The sequence below is a fragment of the Triturus cristatus genome, chromosome 9 (genome assembly GCF_964204655.1).
Source record: "Triturus cristatus chromosome 9, aTriCri1.1, whole genome shotgun sequence".
In the NCBI taxonomy this organism is placed as follows: Eukaryota; Metazoa; Chordata; class Amphibia; order Caudata; family Salamandridae; genus Triturus; species Triturus cristatus.
This window is the reverse complement of record NC_140592.1, coordinates 189,394,133-189,415,991: the sequence shown is the minus strand read 5'-3', so window position 1 is coordinate 189,415,991 and position 21,859 is coordinate 189,394,133.

Below are 21,859 nucleotides of genomic sequence, written 5' to 3'. Positions count from 1 at the left end.
ACACTCCTCCAACATTGCAGAGGCACCACCACTGCTTGTGCCACTTTTAGGCTCCTGTTTAAGGGTGATTGTGCTTGCTTAGCATTTCATATCTGGCAGCAAAGCAGCAGTCATCAAGCAGCAGCAAACAGGGAATGCAGACAGATGTGTGGTATCCTGGCCCCAGAGGGAAGGACACATACAGAAGGTACTTTGGTGCTTTGGTGCACTTGCATGAGGTAAATTGAGTGAGGCACTGTAATAAGGCTTCCGTGGAAAGGGGAAGTGAATGCAGGAGACAGGCAAGTAATGCATTTAGGTTATTCACCTGCACAATGCATCTTTGGAATGGTAGTTTTGATTTTAACATGTTAAGCACTGCATGGTCCTGTCCCTACTGGGCCCTTGTTTCTGTATTTGATAATGCTGTCTCCGCAAAATAAATCTGGAAGCCAGACAAAAAAGTCTGACGGGCTATATATCTGACTAAAGTCGTTGTGGAGGGGTGCTGGGAATGGAAGCAGTAGGAGGAGGCGGATGAAAAGTAAGTGAATAAGGCTCAAGAGTAGAACAAATCGGAGGGTTAGGATGACCAGAGCCACCAGGACAAGAAGGACCAGACACAGGGAGATCAACTCTATGAGGATCAGAGTTACCAATGTCAAAGGGACCCAGGAACAACTAGATGATGAGGAACACAGAATGAATAACAGCACTAGGGACACGGGGTTAGGAGGATCGGGAGGGCCAGGGGGATGTGAAACAGGGGGATCTAGACCCAGTGGACAATGGCCAAAGGAACAGAAGGACCAGAGGTAAAAGGAACAGAATATCCTTGACCATAATGACAAGGAGGGCTATGAGGGCCTCAGTCTACCGACCAGGACCAGAGGGAAGAGGACAACCAGGTCTAGAACTATCATACCCAAGTAGAAAGGCCAAAGGGGATCAGTACCAGCAAACCAATGGAGAGATGGACCAGAGGCAGGATGGCCAAGACCATAGACCCATCAAGGAGGAATAAGGGGCCAAAAGCAAAAGGACCAGGAAGACCACAACCAGAACTACAATGGCTAGCTCGACCTAGAGACCCTAGATTTGAATGACCAAGGGTTTATAAAGTATAAGGAAGTCTAGGTCCATTGGGACCAGGATCAGAAGGTCCAGGAGAATCAGACTCAGGGGGCTCGTAAACCAGGGTGACAAGATCAACATGAACCAAGGTGGCTCACATCATAGGATCTAGGATGACCAGTGCCAGAAGGATAAAGAAGGCCAAACCGAATAGGAGCAATACTAGGAGGACCATGAAAGAAGGGCCTATGGTCAAATGGACAAGCACAAGGTAGAATAGGTAAACCAGGAAGCCAGGAGGAGTAGGATGGGGTAGGAGGACCGGAAACTAGGAGAGCTAAGTAAACCAAGGCCAGTGAAACTAGCAACAGAAGACCTGATACATGAGGGCAAGAAAAAGGAATACCAGAACTACATGAACCAAGGCGACCAGGATCAGAAGGATTAGGTACAGGGAAATGAGGGTTATATATAAACCTGGGAAGCTAGACCAGGAGGACTAACAGAGGAGAATTAGGGTGAGGATGATGATGAATAGGACCAGGGCCACGGGCCTGTGAAACTAGAGACCTAGGAACCAAATGAATTGGGGGAGAAGTACATGGGAATGACGACCAGTCAAACCATAACCAGAAAGTACATGGTCTGGAAGTACTTAGACTGCCATAAACCGGAGGTCAGAACTAGGAAAGGCTAGGATAATCTGTTACAGGACAAGTTATTGCAGAGCCGTGTCGGCAGGGAGTAGTTGGACAAGGGCCAGGAAGATAAGAACCAGGTTGAAGAAGACTACGAATATCAGACGTGAAGGGTAGTGGCCAGCATGCCCATGATACAAGGATAAGGAGGACAGGGATTAGGAAGACTGAGGGGGGCAGTACCAAGGGCACCCAGAAGACTAGAGGAAGACGACTAGGTAAGCTAAAACAATCATGACCAGGAGGAATAGAAACAGGGCTAAGAGGGTTAAGGACCGAGGCAACCAGGGCTCGGATTACCAAGTGGGACAGAACAATCATTACAAGTAGCAGGACCAGGGTGAGTAGGTCTGAGGTAAGAAGGTCAACCAGCATCATGGTCATGTGGAATGGGAAGTGGGGGGTGGGAGGACCAGGACCAAAGTGACTAGACTCAGGAGGACCCAGACAAGCAGAACCTGGATCAAGAAGACCTCTGGATCAATGGCTGCAGTAACAATAGGACTATATGAACAAGGAACAGATCCAGGAGAACAAGGACAGTCCAAACCAGAAGGACAAAGACTAAGAGTGCCAGGACGCAAGAAGGAAGGTGTATCAGGACCTGTGATACAAGGGCTAGGAGGATGATGGTGAGGAGAACTAGGACAAGGTGACTAGTACCAAAAGGACCTGAAAGTAACAGGGCCATATGGGCAAAGACAGTGGGAATCAGTAAGGGCCACGATGAACAAAAGGCAAAGTTCATGATAACAAGCACAATAAGACAAGAAGTATCAGACCCAAGGAGCACCATGTTGCAAATGTGCAGGGAAGAAGGACTGGCCTGCACCGTATCTAATAGATAGGGCTCATTCCTGCCATATTCTTCTGCATAGGGCAGCGCAGCAGCATGCCTGCTCCGCTGCCCTAGGGCAAAAAAACAGAAATGAGGCCCAGGGCGAGGAGGAAGAAAAGGATCAGGACCTGGGACATTAGGACCAGGATGATCACTGCCTGGAAATCCAGGGCACAGAGCTAGGAAAGGGATGGCCATAAGATGAGCAACAGGATGGACAGGCTCAGAAGAACCAGATAAAGGAGAACTATCATGAGTTTGTGAAGTAGCATAAAGACAAGCAGCAGGAAGACCAGGGCCAAGAAGATCAGAACTAGATCCAGGAAGACGAGATCCTGGCCAAAAGGATCTGGGTCAAAATAAACAAGGAAGACAAGGGGATCAGCACCAGGAATACCAGCAACACCAGAGCCAGAAGGACCAGGACCAGATCAAGGAGGATTAGAAGTATCAGCATCAATAGGACAAGGCAGGGGGACCATGACCATAGGACCATAGGAAGACGACTGTTGTCAGAGTACCAATTGGAACAGAAAGACCAGGATGAGCGGCTAGCAGTACCAGGGTAAGGAAGATCAGAAGGACCAGAACAGCCAGAGCCAGGGAGACTGAGGAACTGAACCTGGATGTCCAGGGGGACAAGGCCAAAACGGCGAGGCTCAGAAGGATCCAAAGAAAAAGAGCAGGACCAAGACTGCCCAGACCATTGAGTGCAGAGCCGGAAGAACCGTGAGGACAAGGCACAGGGCCAGGCGGACAAGCATGATCCAAAGCAGGAAGACAAGAGCTAAGAGGGAAAGGCCTAAGAGGACCAGGACACAAAAGGCCAGGTGGACAAAGGGGACCAGCAGGACTAGGAACTGATGTACTGGGAATTATATGACCGGGGTGAGAAGGAACAGGTTAAATAAATGAGGGTTGGAGGATCCTAAAAGAAAAGAAAGAGCTGGCAGAAGGGGGCCTGGAAGGACCAGGATAGCCAGAAGGAGTAGAGCCAAGAAGATTAGGCACACAAAGATCCAAACAAGGAGGACCAATAAAAAAAGGATCAAGTCTAGTGGGCACAAAACAGAAGAGAACACAGACTGTGAGGACCAGAATTAGAAAGACCATTGCTAGGCAAACCTGACTTAGAGGGAAGAAGACTGGGAGAACATGGCCTCAATAATAAAGAGGAGATGGCCAGGCAACCAGATCCAAAAGGACAAGAGCTATGAAGACCGGAGCAATGAGGACCAGTGGACCACAACCAAGGAGGGGAAAGGAAGCCAAAGGGCCGAAACCTTAAGTTTCAAGTGGAGCAGTAGAAATAGGAACTGGGGTATAGGACCAGGCTGGAGAGGATCAGGAGAACCAGGACAACCAGAACAATGAAACCAGAGCAGGACAAAAATGACCAGGCCCAGCCCAAGACGACCTAATAAGGAGGACTAGGACCAGTAAAGACAGCACCAGGTGGACCACAAGGACCAGCGAAAGAAGAATCAGATGACCCACCCCACTAGGAGTGGCAGCCCTAAGAGAACCAGGAAAACAAGGCTAGGTGGTAAGGACTGACCAGACCAGACCAGCAGGATCTGGATGAGGATCACTAGTACCAGGATCAAGAGGCCCAGAAAGGGCTAATGAATGGATGAGCCAGGGGCAGGGCCCGGAAGATCAAGGTCAGGAAGGGCTACAGCAAAGACCCTCATGAAACCAGGGTGACCAGAACTAAATAGACCAGGGCCAGGCTAAGGAGAACAAAACCAACCTAGAAAAGGAAGACTTGGAATGGAACTAGGAGGTGGGCCAATGCCTAAAGGCACAGAAGGACTGAGGGGGGAAGGAAGAAGACCAGGAGCAGGAGGACACCTGTGTGGGTTTAGGCCACATGTATTAAGATATCACTTTTGTAAATGGTTCTTAATCATGCTTCATATACTACCAACCCCTTGAAATCCTCTCTCCTCAGCCCATGTATAGAACTGGTAAGTTTTTGATGAAAAATCAGAGCATGTAAAGTGAATAAAAAGCCAGAACTGTTACACTTGACCTCTGAGTGTAGAAGATATGGTCTGATGCTGGTACAGTAGTCTGACGGTGGATCTGAGGGCATTGAGACTGAAACATGGCAGAGGAGTTTAAAGGTGGATGGGTGAAAATGAGTGTGGTCTGAGGCAGAAAGGGTTTGAGAAACTCAGACGGCTAAGTCAGCAAAAAGGGTTAATGGCTAACAAAGTTATCAAAGGAATATAGCAATCAGCAAAGCAAAGCATAACAAGGCTCTGATGAGCTCAAGAGGGGATGATGGAGACTCCAAATAGATTTTCTCACATGGCCCAAAGAGGGATTCTGTGTGAAGTAAGCATAAATGTACCATATCTACTAAGATATGACACATTTCTGCTCTCTTCCTGCGATGGTGCATTATGTACAGCCTTCTGCCAATGCAGGTGCCCTGATGCCATGGTGCAAGGGTGCCTGCATTACGAGTAGGATTGTTTTTTGTGCAGTAAGGGGTGTCCTCCAGTACAAAAATCTTTGACACATTTTTCTTTATCTGTGTGTGCTGCAGAATGCAGCACACATAGAAAGTGGAATTAAGTAGGATCAATACAGATATTTCTCGTCGTTGCGCCTCACTTGAGAGCATACCATTTGTATCCAATCTCAGGTATACTCACTTCAGTAATTCTGGGATTGCACCAAAATCCAGAGGTGGATACATGGGAACGCTCATGCTCCATCCAAGGAATGCATTCTCACCACAAGGCAGCGATTTGCACTGCCTTGCATTACTCTAGATTTACTAAACCACGTAGAGTGGCTTTCTAAATCTAATTTAAGGGTTTGTATAGCCTTATGTCACATTGCATCATTCAAGGGCAACACAACCCCTTAGTAAATCTGCCCCTAAATGTGTAGTAGTAATATGTCTTGTATAGTGAAAATCTTAGTGTACAGACCAGTGGAATACATGTTGCATGATGTGACATGAGAGTAGATACAGCTTTTCTACACATTGGATGTGTATTGACTGCATCCCTGTGGATACAAGTTGATGACCCAGAACTGAAGGGAGGGAGAATGGAGAAACTGCTACCCAAAGAAGATCTGTGAGGGCCTTTTTAACAAAGGACAGCTAATTAGTTCTTCATGAGTGACTACATAGGGTAGATGATGGAAGTAGGGATAGGTCACAGGTCATCTTGTTAAAGGTGTCAAAGTTTCTAAGCAGGATGACTATTCAGAAAGTCTGATGACAGCCTGGTGCTGAGATCTCTTGCATCATTATGTACTTGTTTTGGATACTTCTGCTTGGAGGAAGCACAATTGCTACTACTGTGAGTGCCATGTGTCATGGCACTCACAGTAGTGTCATGAGTGACTGCCAGAAAGTAATATTTGAAAGAGTTGCACCCTCAAACCTCGATAGTGGATCCACATCCCCTTTCTGTAAAACAAGTATTAAAGTTGAACTGTGAAATAATTGATCAGTAGGTCACAAGAACGAAGGTAACAAAATGTCTATGTTTGTTAAGTGTCTTATTGCTAACAATATTTGTATTAAGTTCAATGAATACAAATCTCAGTGAGTTTCTTTTCTTCTGTGTGTTTGATGCCTGTTTGTCTTCTCCGATTTACTGGGAAAATTAAATCATATTCCAATGACATTCAGTTCAATTAATTACAGTTCCAGACCTTTCTTGTGCCTCCTCAAAAGAATGCTTCCTCTATTGGCCCAACAATGTACAAGCCGTCGAAGGAAGGACTTTATACCATCTACTCTATTTAGAGTAAAACCTGGCTGTAAGGGACAGGAAAAGAACTAATGATACACCACCCTGGGAGAAATCTCCCAGCATGAGGGGCTATTCGTTTTTATGATTTTTCAAAACAAACTCATGCTTTGGAAGTTTGTTTTTGAAAAACAAAAAATAAAAGTTTGCTAGCTGGCCGTCATGTCTTAATTTTCTATCCTTTCAATGTTTCATGTATAGAGATGAACCACCATTGCAATTGCTGCCAATGTAGAGAGATGGCCACAGGGCCTGTGGATCCTTTTGGTAAACCTTTATCTGGCCTGTGGCTTTGTGCGTGAGAGTGAGTATGTAGCTTTAGAAGGGTAAAAGCTTTGATTAATCTTGCAATGGTTCTAATCATCTTTATCATTAGTCAAAACGACAGGTAATTGTAAGAGTAGGAGCATTTATGGAGCATGAACCTGCTCCATAAAGGGCCTCCTAAGTCTCTATGCCTTGGCCCTCAGAGTAATGGACTGACGTTCTCTGCCATGTCTGTCTAAATAACTTACAAACATTGAAACATTTGGGCCCTTAAGAAATAGAATTTAGTGCCTGCATCTAGCTCAATTTTACCAATAAGGGCTTTGTGTTGCAAAATCACAAGGCTTGTGACCAAAAAGTTCTTTTGCAATCATTTCTGAATTGCAAATAAGAGGGCTCATGAAAGGTGTTTCCCTCCCTTTTTCAATTTGGTAAGGAATATATTGATAGTTTGTGACTGCAATTGTTGTTGCAAGCTATTAATGAGCTAATGACCCCCGAGTTGGGGTGGTAACTAATTTGCAAAGAGGAAGGGTTCCCCTTAGAACAGAATGTTTGCAGCCTCAGTTGGGAGGTTTCCAAAAACTGCCGGACAAACAGTGCAGAATCTCTACTATTTAACCAGTGGCTGGATAAATAGTGAAGTTTTTCTACTATTTGCACAGCCGGCAGCACACAGCAGAATCTCTATTGTTTAGCTAGTGGCTGTGTAAATAGTGAAGTTTTTCTGCTATTGCACAGCTGCTAACTGGAGACCTCAAAATCTCTACTATTTAGTCAGCTGGCAGATAAATATATGAACTTTCCTGCTATTTGTACAGTGGTCAGGCAGACAGTTCAGAATCGCTATTTAACCAGTGGCCAGGAAATTAGTGAAGCTTTTGTGCTATGTGCATGACTGCTGGCAAAAGAGTGTAGAATCTCTACTATTTAGCCAGTGGACAGGAGAATAACTATGTTTTCCCGCTATTTGCAAAGCTGCCAGCCAATCAGTCAAGAATCTCTACTACTTAGTCAGTGGCCGGGTAAATAACGATTTTTTCTGCTATTTGCATGGCTGTCAGCCAAACTGTGCAACATTTCTTTTGTTTTAGCCAGTGACCAAGTAAATGAAAGAAAACAATCACTATTTACCCAGCAGCTAGGTAAATAGGTGCTACCTTAAGATATGAGGTGTTTCAAGTGGCATCTAGGAAGTCAGGATAGCATCTGTGCTAGCTGCCACTGAACAGGCAGGTTGCAGGTACAGGTTGGTGATACTGTTTACTCTTGTCTGTTGCTGGCTTGCTTGCAACCTCTAAGCTTTATGGGAAGCTAATGGTAGAGAAGTGGTCCTGCACTGTAATATACTTAATGCATGACCCCGTCTTATTTTATCTGTGCCCCACCTTCAGTTCTCGGAGCATAGACTCACTTTAATTGTTGAGGAGCAGATCATGCTAGTACCTCTTATTTTCTTTTCTCCTCCATAAATATTTCGAAAAAATTGTTTTACACTTGCCTTTTACCAAATTGGAAAAACTGAGGCATTTTCATTTTCTCTCTCTCTTTAAACCCAAATAGAGATGACAGAATTCCATAGTTCGTTGGTTCCTCTTTCCATTTAGTGTTTATGGTGGCTGGAATGTGAAGAGTTTGTGTGAGAATACTTTAAGTTTATTTTTGCTGAAATAACTGTCACCCACGTCATCTATATTTTTGTATCTGTACCTTTTACCTTCTGGTGTAGTCTAATTTTAGCTACAGAATATGTACACTTTGTTATTTTGATTCAAGAATCTCCAAATCCTGCTTCTTGTGTTTTGTCCTCATTGTGCATGTGGAAATCCCTTTGCTATCTATTTGCCTCTTATTCAAAACATGGATTTTCATGCCAATTGATTTTTTCTTATTGATTAGAGAAACACATTAATGAAAGCAGTCTCTATGTTGGCTAATCTTGTTGCTGACAAGTGCAGTGGCGACAGTCTCAATACTGATGGGTACAGTGGCTAACAATAGCCTTATTATGAATCTTGTGGTAATCCTGATAATGGATAGTACCAGATACTTCACAAGCAGACCAAGGGGCAGGTTTATCGATATTTCACGCAGCACAAAGCAGAAAGCCATCTTGCTGAGTTGCGTGAAAGGCAAAGGGCAGGAATGCACTGTATTTAACATTATATCGCACATTCCTATCCTTTCCTAGTACTGGTGCACTTTTGGCTGACAAGTACCAATGCAGGCACCCTTGCGTCATGGTGCAAGCTTGCATGCATTGTTGGCAGGATTACTTGTGTGCAGGAAGGGACACCTTCCTGCACACAAGAGAAGTATTTAGAGCAAGATCCATCTAAGATTGTCTTACATAAACCCCTAGGAGGCCTAAACTCAGCATTATTCTGAAGAGTGTGCCCTGTAATTTTGGTTAGTGTAATTTTTCCTTATATGTAGGAAGCCTGTTCAAAGAGGGCAAGTTAACATTCCAATACACACTAAAGATTAGTGGGCAGTCAATTTCCACTTGTTGGAATATTTCTTATGTCCAGAAATGCTGTCTACAGTAATAACCTCCCTGTTTCCTAATTTCACTGTGGCTATGTGACATCACCCAACATATCTCTTTGGGTTTTAGTAACAAGAATTCGGGCACAATTCCATAATAAATAGACACTTCACTGATAGTGCACAACTGAGTTGAATGGGCAGCGACAGACAACCAAGATAGCCTACGTAACTTTGATTTGTTAAAGGAATATCTGCTTTTCGTTCATGAACATCACATCTACTATCTACAGAACTGTGCAGCTCCCAAAAGACTACTGATCACATTTTAGGATTCTGCAGTAGGTGATTTACACTCCAAAAGAAAGTGGCTAAATTTCTGTGCATATTTTCAGTTTAGGAAAAATATTTTCCCCTTTGGTTTTGTCCCTTTGATAAACCCCCCTCTGTGCAAACAGCAAAGTGTGAGATTTCCTTTTTCCCCATTTTATTTATTCTACTAGCACTTTTTTACTCTGCTTCCCTCCTGATCCCCCAACCTCTTATTCCCCTCTAAAAGAATCTCTCCATCCTATATGCCACAGCAGGCATTGGCCCAATACTAATACATGCGCTTCCCTCATTCTAAACCTGTACTTGACTGTTAATGTGAACTTCAAACTGTTAACATATTGTGGTCATCTCCTATGTGGACCTGGTTAACTGTAGAGCACATTATCTTGGCTAACATATTAAGGATCAGATCTCCTACCCCAATCATCCCTAACCCTCTCAAACCCTGACAGTGTTGCTAAAAGAGCCATATAGTTCTCCCTCTTACTGACCCCCACATACTTGTGGGAACTTGCCATAAACACTGATTGGCAGGATGTTGGAGCAAATCTTCTGTCCAAAAGTTTCAGTTTGGCAGCAGTACTTTGGAGCAAAACATCTGTCCTAAGTGTGAAATATTAATAGATATTGCCACACCCCCTATCCAAGAATTCAATGTGCTGTTAGATATCAGACTGAATCAGGGGTTCAAACGTGTCAGAATGGATAGGTGTCTGAGTAGTGTGTAGAATTTACTCTGTCACTGAAGAGAACAAACATTTAATCAAGATATTACCTGTTCAGGTAAGGGCACTTTGGATACTTTTCAAAGGAGCTCTATGGATTCTTTCGATTTCTTGATTGAGATTGATGGTTAAATCAAGAGAAAGACCGTCATGTCTAAATACATTTATTGCAAATTGTTTAGTGGTTTAGTTAATCCTAGCTTGTTCTGAAATTTTTGTAATTGGACGTATTACTTGGTATGTGTTAGTTCTTCTGTATGTTTTGTTCCTTAAATTGAAGCCTCTATTGTTTTAGCACATTTATAATTTTAGCACGGGTGTCCAGTTTCAAGGAGAGTGACAGAGTTTGTAGCCATTTCCAAGCTGTCATCCTATCAGGGAACCTAAGTCGCAATTTTGCTAAATATTATTTCACTGTCAGAATTGGTGGATAGACGCCACTCTGCATTAGAATTTTGCTCAGTGTTCTTGTCCTGTCCTTCTTCCACTATACTTCTGTCCTCCTTCCACTATTCTCAGAGTTTCTTGAAAGAGATCCCTTGCTCTACTGTGTTTACCAATATTCATTGACACAAGCTCTTAAAGGACCTCCAAATGAAGAAAAAGCCTAAGCAATAATTACATTCTTAGGTTTAACTGATTCATCCTGCACTGTGTTGAATAAGCAGATACTGTCATATGACATCTTTAACTAAGGTAGGTCCATGCAGCCTCAATCCTTTTCGGTTTTTGGCATTGGGAAAGTTTATGAGCACTTCAAATTTGAAGCAGCTTGGCTATAAGTCCAGACTTCCAAAGGACATACCAATCCCTTTTTGACTTTCGTTGGAAGCTAAAGACCTGGGTGCTTGACTAGGAGTTTGGCCTCCTGCTTATCACCTGGAAAGCGCTTAGCTATCTCCTCCTCCTGCTTAGTGCCTGGATACACTCATGGGTGATTAGCCATGCTCTACAAATCGAAATAACATAAGAGATATCAGTTCGTAATGTAAGTGTGTGACAGTGTTGTTTGCATGGGTAATGCGTCTGATATGGAAGCCACAGATATGTTGCCCTGCACTGATGGTGTATGCCTTATTTCATTATACCTCCCAACTCTAGATAATTAAGTGTGAAAACACAGCAGATTTCCACGTTTTGATTTTTCACCCAGATTATTCCCTGGAGCCAAAGACCCAGTTAGATTTCAAGCTTTAAACCCTAATGGACCAACCAAAATGTCAGCATAAGCAGATTATGTTACTTGATTACAGTAAGTAATTTGTGGCTCGGATGACTGAATCTGACCACAGCACAATGGTAGAGTTTGCTCAGTTTGAGAAGAACAACTAAAGACTGTTGTTTTTGGCTGCTAGAGTACTGGGATAAGACAACAAAACTCCCTGAGTAAAGAATGTTCTAGCTGAGTATGAATTGCAGAGTTGTCTCACTCGGAGTATTTTCAAGTGCAGTTTGAGGCTACCATGGGGACACCAAAAACGAGTATTCAACTGTACAGAATTATTATGGCTAGAGCTTGCTGTCTTGAACTACAAGAGATTTTCTGAGAACTAAAAAAGAGACTAAGATGGTCCGTTAAAGATGAGCAAGTTGTCTGCCAGCATGGCAGACAATACCAAAGCAGACCTGACTGCAGACCTAACCACAGGTTCTGCCCACTTTTAACTTCATCCTAAATCAGGTAATCAGTAATGTATCTACCTTTATAAATGAATAAGTATTTTTATATCCCTCTTTTGGATGATGATTAACATTTTAAATATTTAAATTGAAATAATTTATTCATGATCATTATCTCTCATACAACCTTCTATTGGATGCTACTGAGTTAGTGGATTCTAACTTAACTTGTTCGCCAATGAAACAGATGATCTGAATCATAAAGGTTCATCAAAAGATATAGGCCTCCAACAAGTATTTAAGCAAGAACAAAATGTTCAATATGCTCATTCGGAGATGAAGGTTTGTCTAATACAGAAGCAGCTCCACATTATAGAAGCATCATTAAAACAGTGAGGCCCTGCTTACAAAATTACCAGTTATAGCTGCTGGGATACTGAGAGGCCAGAAAACCAAAATATTCGATTTTGGGCTCTGTCTAACCAGGCCCAAGGCCAGTGCTATGCTGAAAGAGACACATTTAGAATACAGTGAAAACACCTCCATACACTAGGGTACCCTATGGGTTGGGGTACCCCTGTGATTGCTATGACCTACCCTATAAGGCCCTAGTACATAATAGAGCAGGGGGATTCAAACTACCTCTAAGTCCATAGCATATAATAGGGTAAGGCAGTTTAGAGGCCAGCAGACCTTTCTGCACTTGCATGTGTGCACTGCTGAACCTGAGGTCAGTTTAAAAGTAGCCACGTGTTGCAGACTGCTTTTAAAAAAGTTAATTGTGCTAAACTCGACTTTGGTGTTTGGGGCACATAAAAATGGATGACCTACAATGTTTGGGCATATTAGGTACCCCCAGGGTTTCCCCTAAGTGTCCTGGGATGGGGGGGGGTCAGGTATTTATAAGGCAGACCCTTATAAAATGAGTTTTATATGCCCTGGGTTAAGTGAAACTGCACATTACACTGAGCACATTGTGATAAAGTGCTCCACAAAATCGGCTTTGGTGCAAGGAGGGAGGGAGGATTTACAATATTTGTACATATTTAGAACCCCTAAAGTCTCCCCTAGGTGTTCCAGGGGTGGAGGTCCTGTAGATATAGAAAGAGTACTTATAAAATATGTTTTTATAAGCCCTGGTGCTGGAAAAATGGCCCAAGCCATTTTTCCGATTGCAAATCCCCTGCCACATAGGTTAACATGGCAGGAAGGTATTAACTACTAACATGATAGGAGAAGGCTAAACACACCATTCAAAGATTTCCCAGAATGGTATTAATAAACTTAACAACATGATATTGTTGAATTTCTCCTAAACTGTACAGACAAGAAGTTATAAGAATTTCTTGTCTGTATGCCCAGATTCAGCCTTCTTGGGGTCTGTCTCGATTGGTCAGAGTTAAGTGGATTAGCCAGGCTTCTTTGAAGAGGTGATAAAGAGCCCCTGGGGTTGACCAGCTCTGCTGGGAGAGCAGTGTTCTGTTACAGAGGAATGCCAGAGCAGGGGGATGTGTCATAAACAATGAACTTCAAGGGAAGGGGAAGACACCAGTGTCATTTACAACTCTACTCTTTTGAACCCAGCCCGATGCTAGGCTTAAGGAAGGAATGAGCAGATACAAGGAGGAGAGACTTGAAACTTAAGAAAGCAAGACGGGCCAAGCTGAGAAGTTTGATGTGCATTTCCTAAGGCCTGCACTCTGAAGGTTGCACCTTCTGCACCATCTAGAACTACAGCCCTGTGGGCTACCTTGCTGTAAAAGGACTAAAGAGTGGACTCCTTGCAAACTACAGGTTAACATAGCTCACATGGAAAATCACCAACAAGAATCCTCAACCTGGAGCACGATCAGTGGATTTGAAAGAGTTTTGTCCCAGTGGATTGTGGGTGTTGAAGTCCTCAACTTTCAAAGACCATCTTGGGGCTTCCAGACCCTTGGAGTGAGTTTGAGACACTTTGGGACCCTTTGGGGAACTTCAGGAAGAAGTTCCAGAAGTTCGGAGAACTTTGGAGCAACTTTGGAAAAAAGCTCCATAAGGGGACCGACTCAACCTGGCCAGCCAAGCCGACTGCCTTTGACCGTGAATCGGCCTGCCGTCCAGGTTTGTCCCACTGAAAAGCTCCAAAGGTCCTACTGCTAGAGTTTGACCGGGAGTAGGCAAAATCCGAAGCCGGCGAACCCTCACCGAATCCGGCTTGGTGAAGTGCATTGTGGGACCAAGCGAGAAAAAGCTCCGTAGAAGTGTCTAAGTCTGAACGAAGAAAAGGTGACCAGGAGCAACCTTTTGCCTTCCTCCTCCTCTTTTTTCTGAATTCTTTTTGTTGGCCTTAGGACTCTGTTCAATTTACCACTGCTAACCACTGCTAAAGTGCATGTGCACTCTCCTTTGAACATGGTAACAATGTCTCATGCCCAACTGACCTATTTAGTTTACTTGTAAGTGCCTTGTAAAGGGGTATACCATATACACAGGGCCTGAAACCTAAATGCTACTAGTGGGCCTGCAGCACTGATTGTGCCACCCACACTAGTAGCCTTTCAAACCAGTCTCAGGCCTCCCATTGCAAGGCCTGTGTGTACAGTTATTAATCTTGACATCGTGCTTCTAGTAGGAATTCGCATTACTGGGCACTTACTGTATAGGGATTCATCACACTCTTCGGTCTGCCGCGGGGGGATCCCGTTTGAGCGGAGAGAGTGCTGATGGCTGCACGCCACACCTGAGCACCATTTGGGGCTGGTTGGCATTTCAGTGTTTGTCTTCCTGCTTGCGCACTATTTCCAAGAGGGCGCTTTAAAAGAAATGCTCAGCTGGGCACGCAGTGGACGCGCAAAGCGGGCGCGCCAAAGCCAAGCCTATCTGCGCCCGTCCATGCCTGTACTGTGCCCAGCGCCAGACCCCCTGCCAGTCTTGCCTCAGATATCAGGCCCAGAATTTCATTTTCCAGCAAAAGCCGCCACGATTTTAATCACCAAAATCATAAATACAACTGTTTTAACCTAGTTCTCTGTCATGGTTTGGAGGTTACCTGTAAGATCTGTGGCTTTCAACTGCTGGGTTCTTCCAGGCTTCCTAAGTTTATAGACCCCAGCCCAATAACACCCAGAAAAGATGACTCATTGATTTTATTTGTACGTTAATTAATGCTCACTATCTAGTGAAACATGCGTTTGAAGTAGCAGAACTTATTGACACTCACAAATTCGACGTCATGTTTATCACTGAAACCTGGGCTACTGACTCCTCTATGCCTGAACTGCTCATGGCCACGCCACCAGGTTACCGTTTACATAGGCAGGACCATCCATTAAAAAGAGTAGGGGGACTGGCTGTCATTTACGTGAGAATATTAGGGCCAATTTTACTACCATGCGTCTGGGGAGGATGTATGACGTTACAACGCATACTTTTACAACGCATGCACTTACAACGCAATTTTTACAACGCAACATCCACTACAACGCATTCCATTACATCGCATGACACTACAACGCATTTTTAAAAACTACCTTTACAACGCATTCCATTACATCGCATACTACCTTTACAACGCATACCATTACAACGCATAATATTACATTGCATTTAAGGTAAGTATTGGATAGTATAGGGGTAAAAATTACTATTCTAACTCCAGGGGGTGCAACAGTAGGGTAAGTGTTGGATAGTATAGGGGTAAAAATTAATATTCTAACTCCAGGGGGTGCAACAGTAGGGTAAGTGTTGGATAGTATAGGGGTAAAAATTACTATTCTAACTCCAGGGGGTGCCACAGTAGGGTAAGTGTTGGATAGTATAGGGGTAAAAATTACTATTCTAACTCCAGGGGGTGCAACAGTAGGGTAAGTGTTGGATAGTATAGGGGTAAAAATTACTATTCTAACTCCAGGGGGTGCAACAGTAGGGTAAGTGTTGGATAGTATAGGGGTAAAAATTACTATTCTAACTCCAGGGGGTGAAACAGTAGGGTAAGTGTTGGATAGTATAGGGGTAAAAATTACTATTCTAACTCCAGGGGGTGCAACAGTAGGGTAAGTGTTGGATAGTATAGGGGTAAAAATTACTATTCTAACTCCAGGGGGTGGAACAGTAGGGTAAGTGTTGGATAGTGTAGTGTAATAATATGCGTTGTAATGGTATGCGTTGTAAAGGTAGTATGCGATGTAATGGAATGCGTTGTAAAGGTAGTTTTTAAAAATGCGTTGTAGTGTCATGCGATGTAATGGAATGCGTTGTAGTGGATGTTGCGTTGTAAAAATTGCGTTGTAAGTGTAGTGCATTGTAAAAGTTGCGTTGTAAAGGTTGTTCCCCGTCTGGGGACTGTGAAGCCCTATCTTTTGATTTAGGGCTCACATAAAAACACACCTTCAAGGCTTCTCTCATCTACTGCCCTCCAGGACAGAAAGCTGGATTTCTAAGTTCTATCAGCTCATTAATTGAGGCTGATATTTGTAATGCCAACTTTACTGTCCTAGGAGATTTTAATTTTAATTTAGAGCAGAGGGAAGACAAGGATACCTCATTCTTATTAGAAATTATGGAGGCAGTAGATCCTAAACTCCTCAGGATGACCTCCACTCATAAAGCTGGCCACACACTATATGCTCTTTTCTCTAACAATAAAGACATTACTAGGCTTAAAGTGCTACACCTAACTTGGTCCGATCATGCAGCCATCTTCTTTACGATGAATTGCTCTGCAGTTAACATACCCTAGACTAAGGGGCACTGCTCAGCCCAACTTAGAGCTTGGGCTAACATTGACCCAAACCATCTAAAACAGCCGCTAATATCATCCATCCCCTGGCTGTTGAGAATCCTGAGCGTGCAACAAAAGCATATACTAACTGGCTCAACTCCAACTTTGCCCGAGTAGTCCCCATAAAGGAAAAGGGCCAATGTAGGTCCTGTCCGTCTGCCACCTGGTTCTCAGAGGCTCTGAGGCATGAAAATCAAGGCTGCAGACGCCAAGAGAGGAAATAGAGAACACAATTTAATTCCCACGACAGAGAAATGTATAAACTCTCACTAACCAAATACAAATCCCTTCTGATAACTGAAAAATCAGCATACTTCTCATCACAAATTGAATCGGCTAAAAACTCAACCAAAGAACTTTACCAAGTTATTCATAAACTCACCAGACAACCAGAGTACAAAGGGGATTGGGTCAGTCTTTCTGTGATAAGATTGCTTTACATTTTAGAGACAAAGTAGATTCTATCTTTAATGCATTTGACTATACCGACAACCATCTTTTCTCCCCCAATAATCAAAACAAGGGGTTTGGTAATCCTAATATAGATGCGACAATCCTTTTCCTTTGCCTCCCCAGCGCAAATAAAAGACCTGATACTGACCACCAAATCAGACTCTTCAGATGATCCTTGCCTGCCGTCAGTCATCAAGTTGGTCCCCACAATCATAGCTGATCACCTTGCAAACATATTTAACAATATGTTTAAGACAGGTGTCTTTCCTCCACAATGGAAACAGGCTTCTATTCTGCCCCTTCTAAAAAAAATGAATGTGGACCATGAAGATCCTGCAAATTACCTGACAGTCTCTAGACTCACCTTCCCTCCCAAAATAGTGGAAAAAGTGATGAACAACCAACGTAAACAATTTATCAAGGATTTTCATGTCCTTGACCCCACACAATTTGGGTTTAGGTAAGAGCATAGTACAGAGACTGCCCTGATAAAGCCAATGGATGAACTAAATTTCATCCTCAATGAGGGCGGATCAGCAGTGCTGGTTCTGTTAGACCTGTCTACGGCATTTGATACAGTGGATCACTCCATCTTGATCCACCCTTTGAAAGCAAAAGGCATTAAAAACCATGCTCTGAAACTAGTCTCCTCCTTCCTATCAGACAGGGAAAATGTGATTAACATTGACGCCTTTACTTCCCAGTCGTTCCGCCTGCCCTGTGGTGTTCCACAGGGATCTTCACTTAGTCTCACCCTTTTTAATGTTTATGTTGCAGATTTAGCCCTTATGGTCCAATCCTTCAGGTTCACTCTTACATCATATGCGGACAATACGCAAATTGTACTATCAGCCACTAAAAATACACATGACACCACCCTCCGCATTCATAATTGCATGAAATACATCTCTGATTGGATGAACATGCACTGCCTTAAACTCAATGCTGGGAAGATCAAGGTGATGTACTCAGCAATAACCCCAATTTCTGGTCTGCCCCGTGCTGGCCTGCAGACATGGGACACCTTCCGGTTCACCATTGATGATCACCTACTTTTTGGCAATCAAGTAAATACAGTGGTCTCCACCTCCTATAATATCTTGAGAATGGTAACAAAAATTCTCATCTTCCTGCCTATTTCAGTAGGAAGTCAGTGGTATCCACCTTAGTAATGTCAAAAATAGACTACTGTAATGGTCTCTACATGGGACTGCAAGCCCAATATTTAAACAAATTGCAGGCCCTCCAGAACTCGGCATCCAGACTTCTACTGGAGATACTCAGGCATCATTCAGTTTCCACTGCACATAAAGACCTCCACCGGTTGAAGGTCAAAAACAGAATTAAGTTTAAGGCCCTCTGTTTGTCCTTTAAGCGTTACATGATTCTGGGCCCACCAAGATCAGCAGGCATGTGGAGGATATTCCCCATTAGATTTAAAAAATCAAAGTGGGGAGGCAGCAGCTTTGCGGTCAGAGCGGGTACATCCTGGAACCTCCTGCCACACATCTTAAGATCGTCCCCTTCTTTGTCGTGGCTTAGAAAACTTCTGAAAACCTGGCTTTTCAATCAGTAGGTTCCATTATTGCTGCTCATCATCTCTCACAGAATTAGCGCCAAGACACCTTCCGGTATACGCTGCGCTTTATAAATTGCATAACATAACATACAGTTTTACTACCACTTTAACTTAACATTCAAAACCCTTTGCAAAGACGTAAACTCCTCTTTTATTACACATGTGCCACCCCTAGGGTAGGCCCTTGGTAGCCCTAAGGGCATCGTCCTGTGCATGTAAAAGGTAGGACATGTACTCCTCTCATAGGCTAGCATTGGGAATTCCTTCATACACTTTTAAGCTGTAATTCTTGTTCAGAAAAGAGTAGTTGCATCATGTTTCATATCTTTGGAATAGTAATAAGAAATTCTCTTAGTGGTAAAGATGGACTTAACATTACTATTTTAGAATGCCACTTTTAGGAAGTGGAAATTTCTCTGCTCTTACTGCTCTGTTTGCAGGAGACAGACACCCGTCAACTGAGTACTTAAGGAGGTGCGGGCTTTTGAAGTTGAATTCGATGGACTTGAACATCCTTTCACAATAATCCATATGGGTTGCAGGATAGCAACTGTTACGGTTTTTTCCATACTCCCAGGAGACCAACAAGCACGTCCAGTTGGTATTCGTCTGGAAGGTGGAACACAGTTGGTAACACTGGTAGATTTATGAATGGAGACAGATTGATGATTACCATACGAAAAAGAGTTGTTTTGTTGACAAGCTCCATCCGGCATCGGAGGAGTAGATTCATTCTTTTGAAAATCCAACCACCAAGGGCTGTCGATAGTCCTCTTTTTTCCTGAAGAAGACCCTATTCGATGAATCCACAAACACATATACCCATAGGGTCGAAACGGTGATGTGTAACCATCTCATGTCCAGACTCACTATAGCGATTCATTTAGAAAATGGTGTAAGCTAGAGCGAAAGACCTGAAAAGGACAGAGAATTTACGTTATTGCCCTTTTTATTATCTGAATTTGAAAGGTCACTCATTTCACTATAAGTCACCACAGTCACCCACTGAATTGTCTGCGTATTTGTTATTGTGTTCGTTTATAATACAGCCTTTATTAGTTCCTGTATAAATTGTTTTAAAAATTGGTATAAAGAATAGAAAATCAAAACAAACTAATTAATACATTTATATTTTTGTTAACTTGTTGTAGGTGTGAAACATTCAAGAATGTTTAGTACAATTCAAGAGTGATTTTAAAGAAATGTTGCGGTTCTGAACAAGTACCCCGTGGTGCTTACCAACTGAACCACTTGTAGCTTTGTATCTATACACTCAGGTTCCGAGGGAGACAGGGTGACCCCATTGATCTTAATGCTGTGTGCCTTGCAGCCTGTCTTCAATACACATCGGGACTGGATGACAGCTACATTTTGCGCGTTCTCTCTAGACAGCCACAACACAGGAAGGGTGGGTGTGACAGAGAGCTCATCTGTATTCATCTACATTCTGATAGCTCTTCCTGGTCAGGAAGTGGGGGGGGGGGCTGACACACCTGAATAGGCAGCGTCCCGTGTACCACACAAAGGGCTGATTAGCCTGGCAGATAGGGCTGGGATGAAAGGTGACCTGTGCAATTCAAGGGCCTGCTTTGTAGTCACCCCCACTTCAAAGACACATTTGGGTATAAGTACTGGGGCTCTGACTCTACCAAGACAGTTCACTACCAGGTGTGCCCCGTGCAGGTAAGAGCGGTTTGGTAGTGGGGCCAAGTTGGGGAGGACTCGGCAGACCACCATGAGGGAAAATTAAATAAATAATTAATTTTCCCTCATCATCGTCTGTCAAATTCCCTCCCACCCCCCACCGCTCTTACCTGTACGGGCCGCTGCTGTACACTACTGGCAGACCTGTTAAGAACTCTGCCATGAGTAAAGACTGCTGTACCACAAGGACTGCCACTTTGCCTGAATGCTGTTCTGAAGGAACTGCTTTCAGCTTTCTTGAGCTGCCCTGCTGCCTGCTGATCTCTGCCCTTCTGAGGACAAGGACTGGACCCATCTCAGTGGTGCCAAACCAGTCCTGGGCCCTTAAAAGGAGTCGATCTATGGCCTCACCTAAAAAGACTGTGAGGCCCAATGATGAAGGACAGCAAGGCTTAACAACAAGGCAGCACCTACATAGCAAAGGGATTTGAAATCAAAGCCTTTATCAACCATGTGGATCAGCGCCGATGCTTCGCTTCCATCCACAGGATAGACGATGTGGCGCCTCCTTGACTTCTAAAATCAAGTCTTCGCTGTTGACGCTAGCTCCATCCAAAGTACTTTTTCAGCCGGACCTACGCGTCTTGTAGCCGGCCTGCCATTCCATCGTGGCCAGTCAGAACTTTGGATCTGTCTCACTACAGCGTGACCTCAAGTAACCTCTTAGCACTATTGACTACTAAGCACTACTTTTTGATCTGTTCTTTAAAAATTCATAACTCTGGTTCTACTTGTTGGATTTTGTCGTTTTGGTCTTGTTGTCCTCGTAAATGTATTCTCTATTCTTCTAAACCTGTGTGGAGTATTTTTGTGGTCTTTTCCTTGTGTTACTGAGTGTGTGTTGCACAAATACTTTGCACATTGCCTATTTAGATAAGCCTGACTGCTCTGTGCCAAGCTACCAGAGTGTGTGTTAGTGTGTATCTAGCTCACCCTGACTAGAATTGTGGTCCTTACTTGAACAGGGTGCATACCTCTGGCAACTAGAGACACAATTTCTCAAAAAGCATTTTTTAGGTCACAAACAGCCTGATTCACAAAATCACAAAAATGTATTTTCTGATTTTGTGAAATTGTGAAATTGTGATTTGATGATGTACAAACCTCAAATTGTGATTACTGAATTACAGTTTGGGTTTGTGACCCAATACCGATTCGGTATTTGGAAGCGGCATGTTTAGAGCGTATCTTCCAAATACCAATTAGCAGTGGTATATATTAATATTTTGTGAATGAATTCTGGTTGCAAAACATTAATTTATGGTGGTAAGTCATTAACAAAAGGGAAGGGTTCACCAATGGACCCCTTCCACTTTGAAAATGGTGAGCAAAATGCTGTTTTTAAGAGTAGGAAGTGATCCTATGGACCACTACTTTCTCTTAAAAAATGGAAGTTACACTTTTCATCACTTTTGTTTTACACATCCCATTTTCCTTTAAAAAAAAACAAGTTACATTGGAAACAATTATATATTGCTTTATTTAAAAGCAATGACAGACATGATGGTGTGCTGACCTCAGCAGGACACCATCCGTGTTATGGCTGCCATTTCTAATG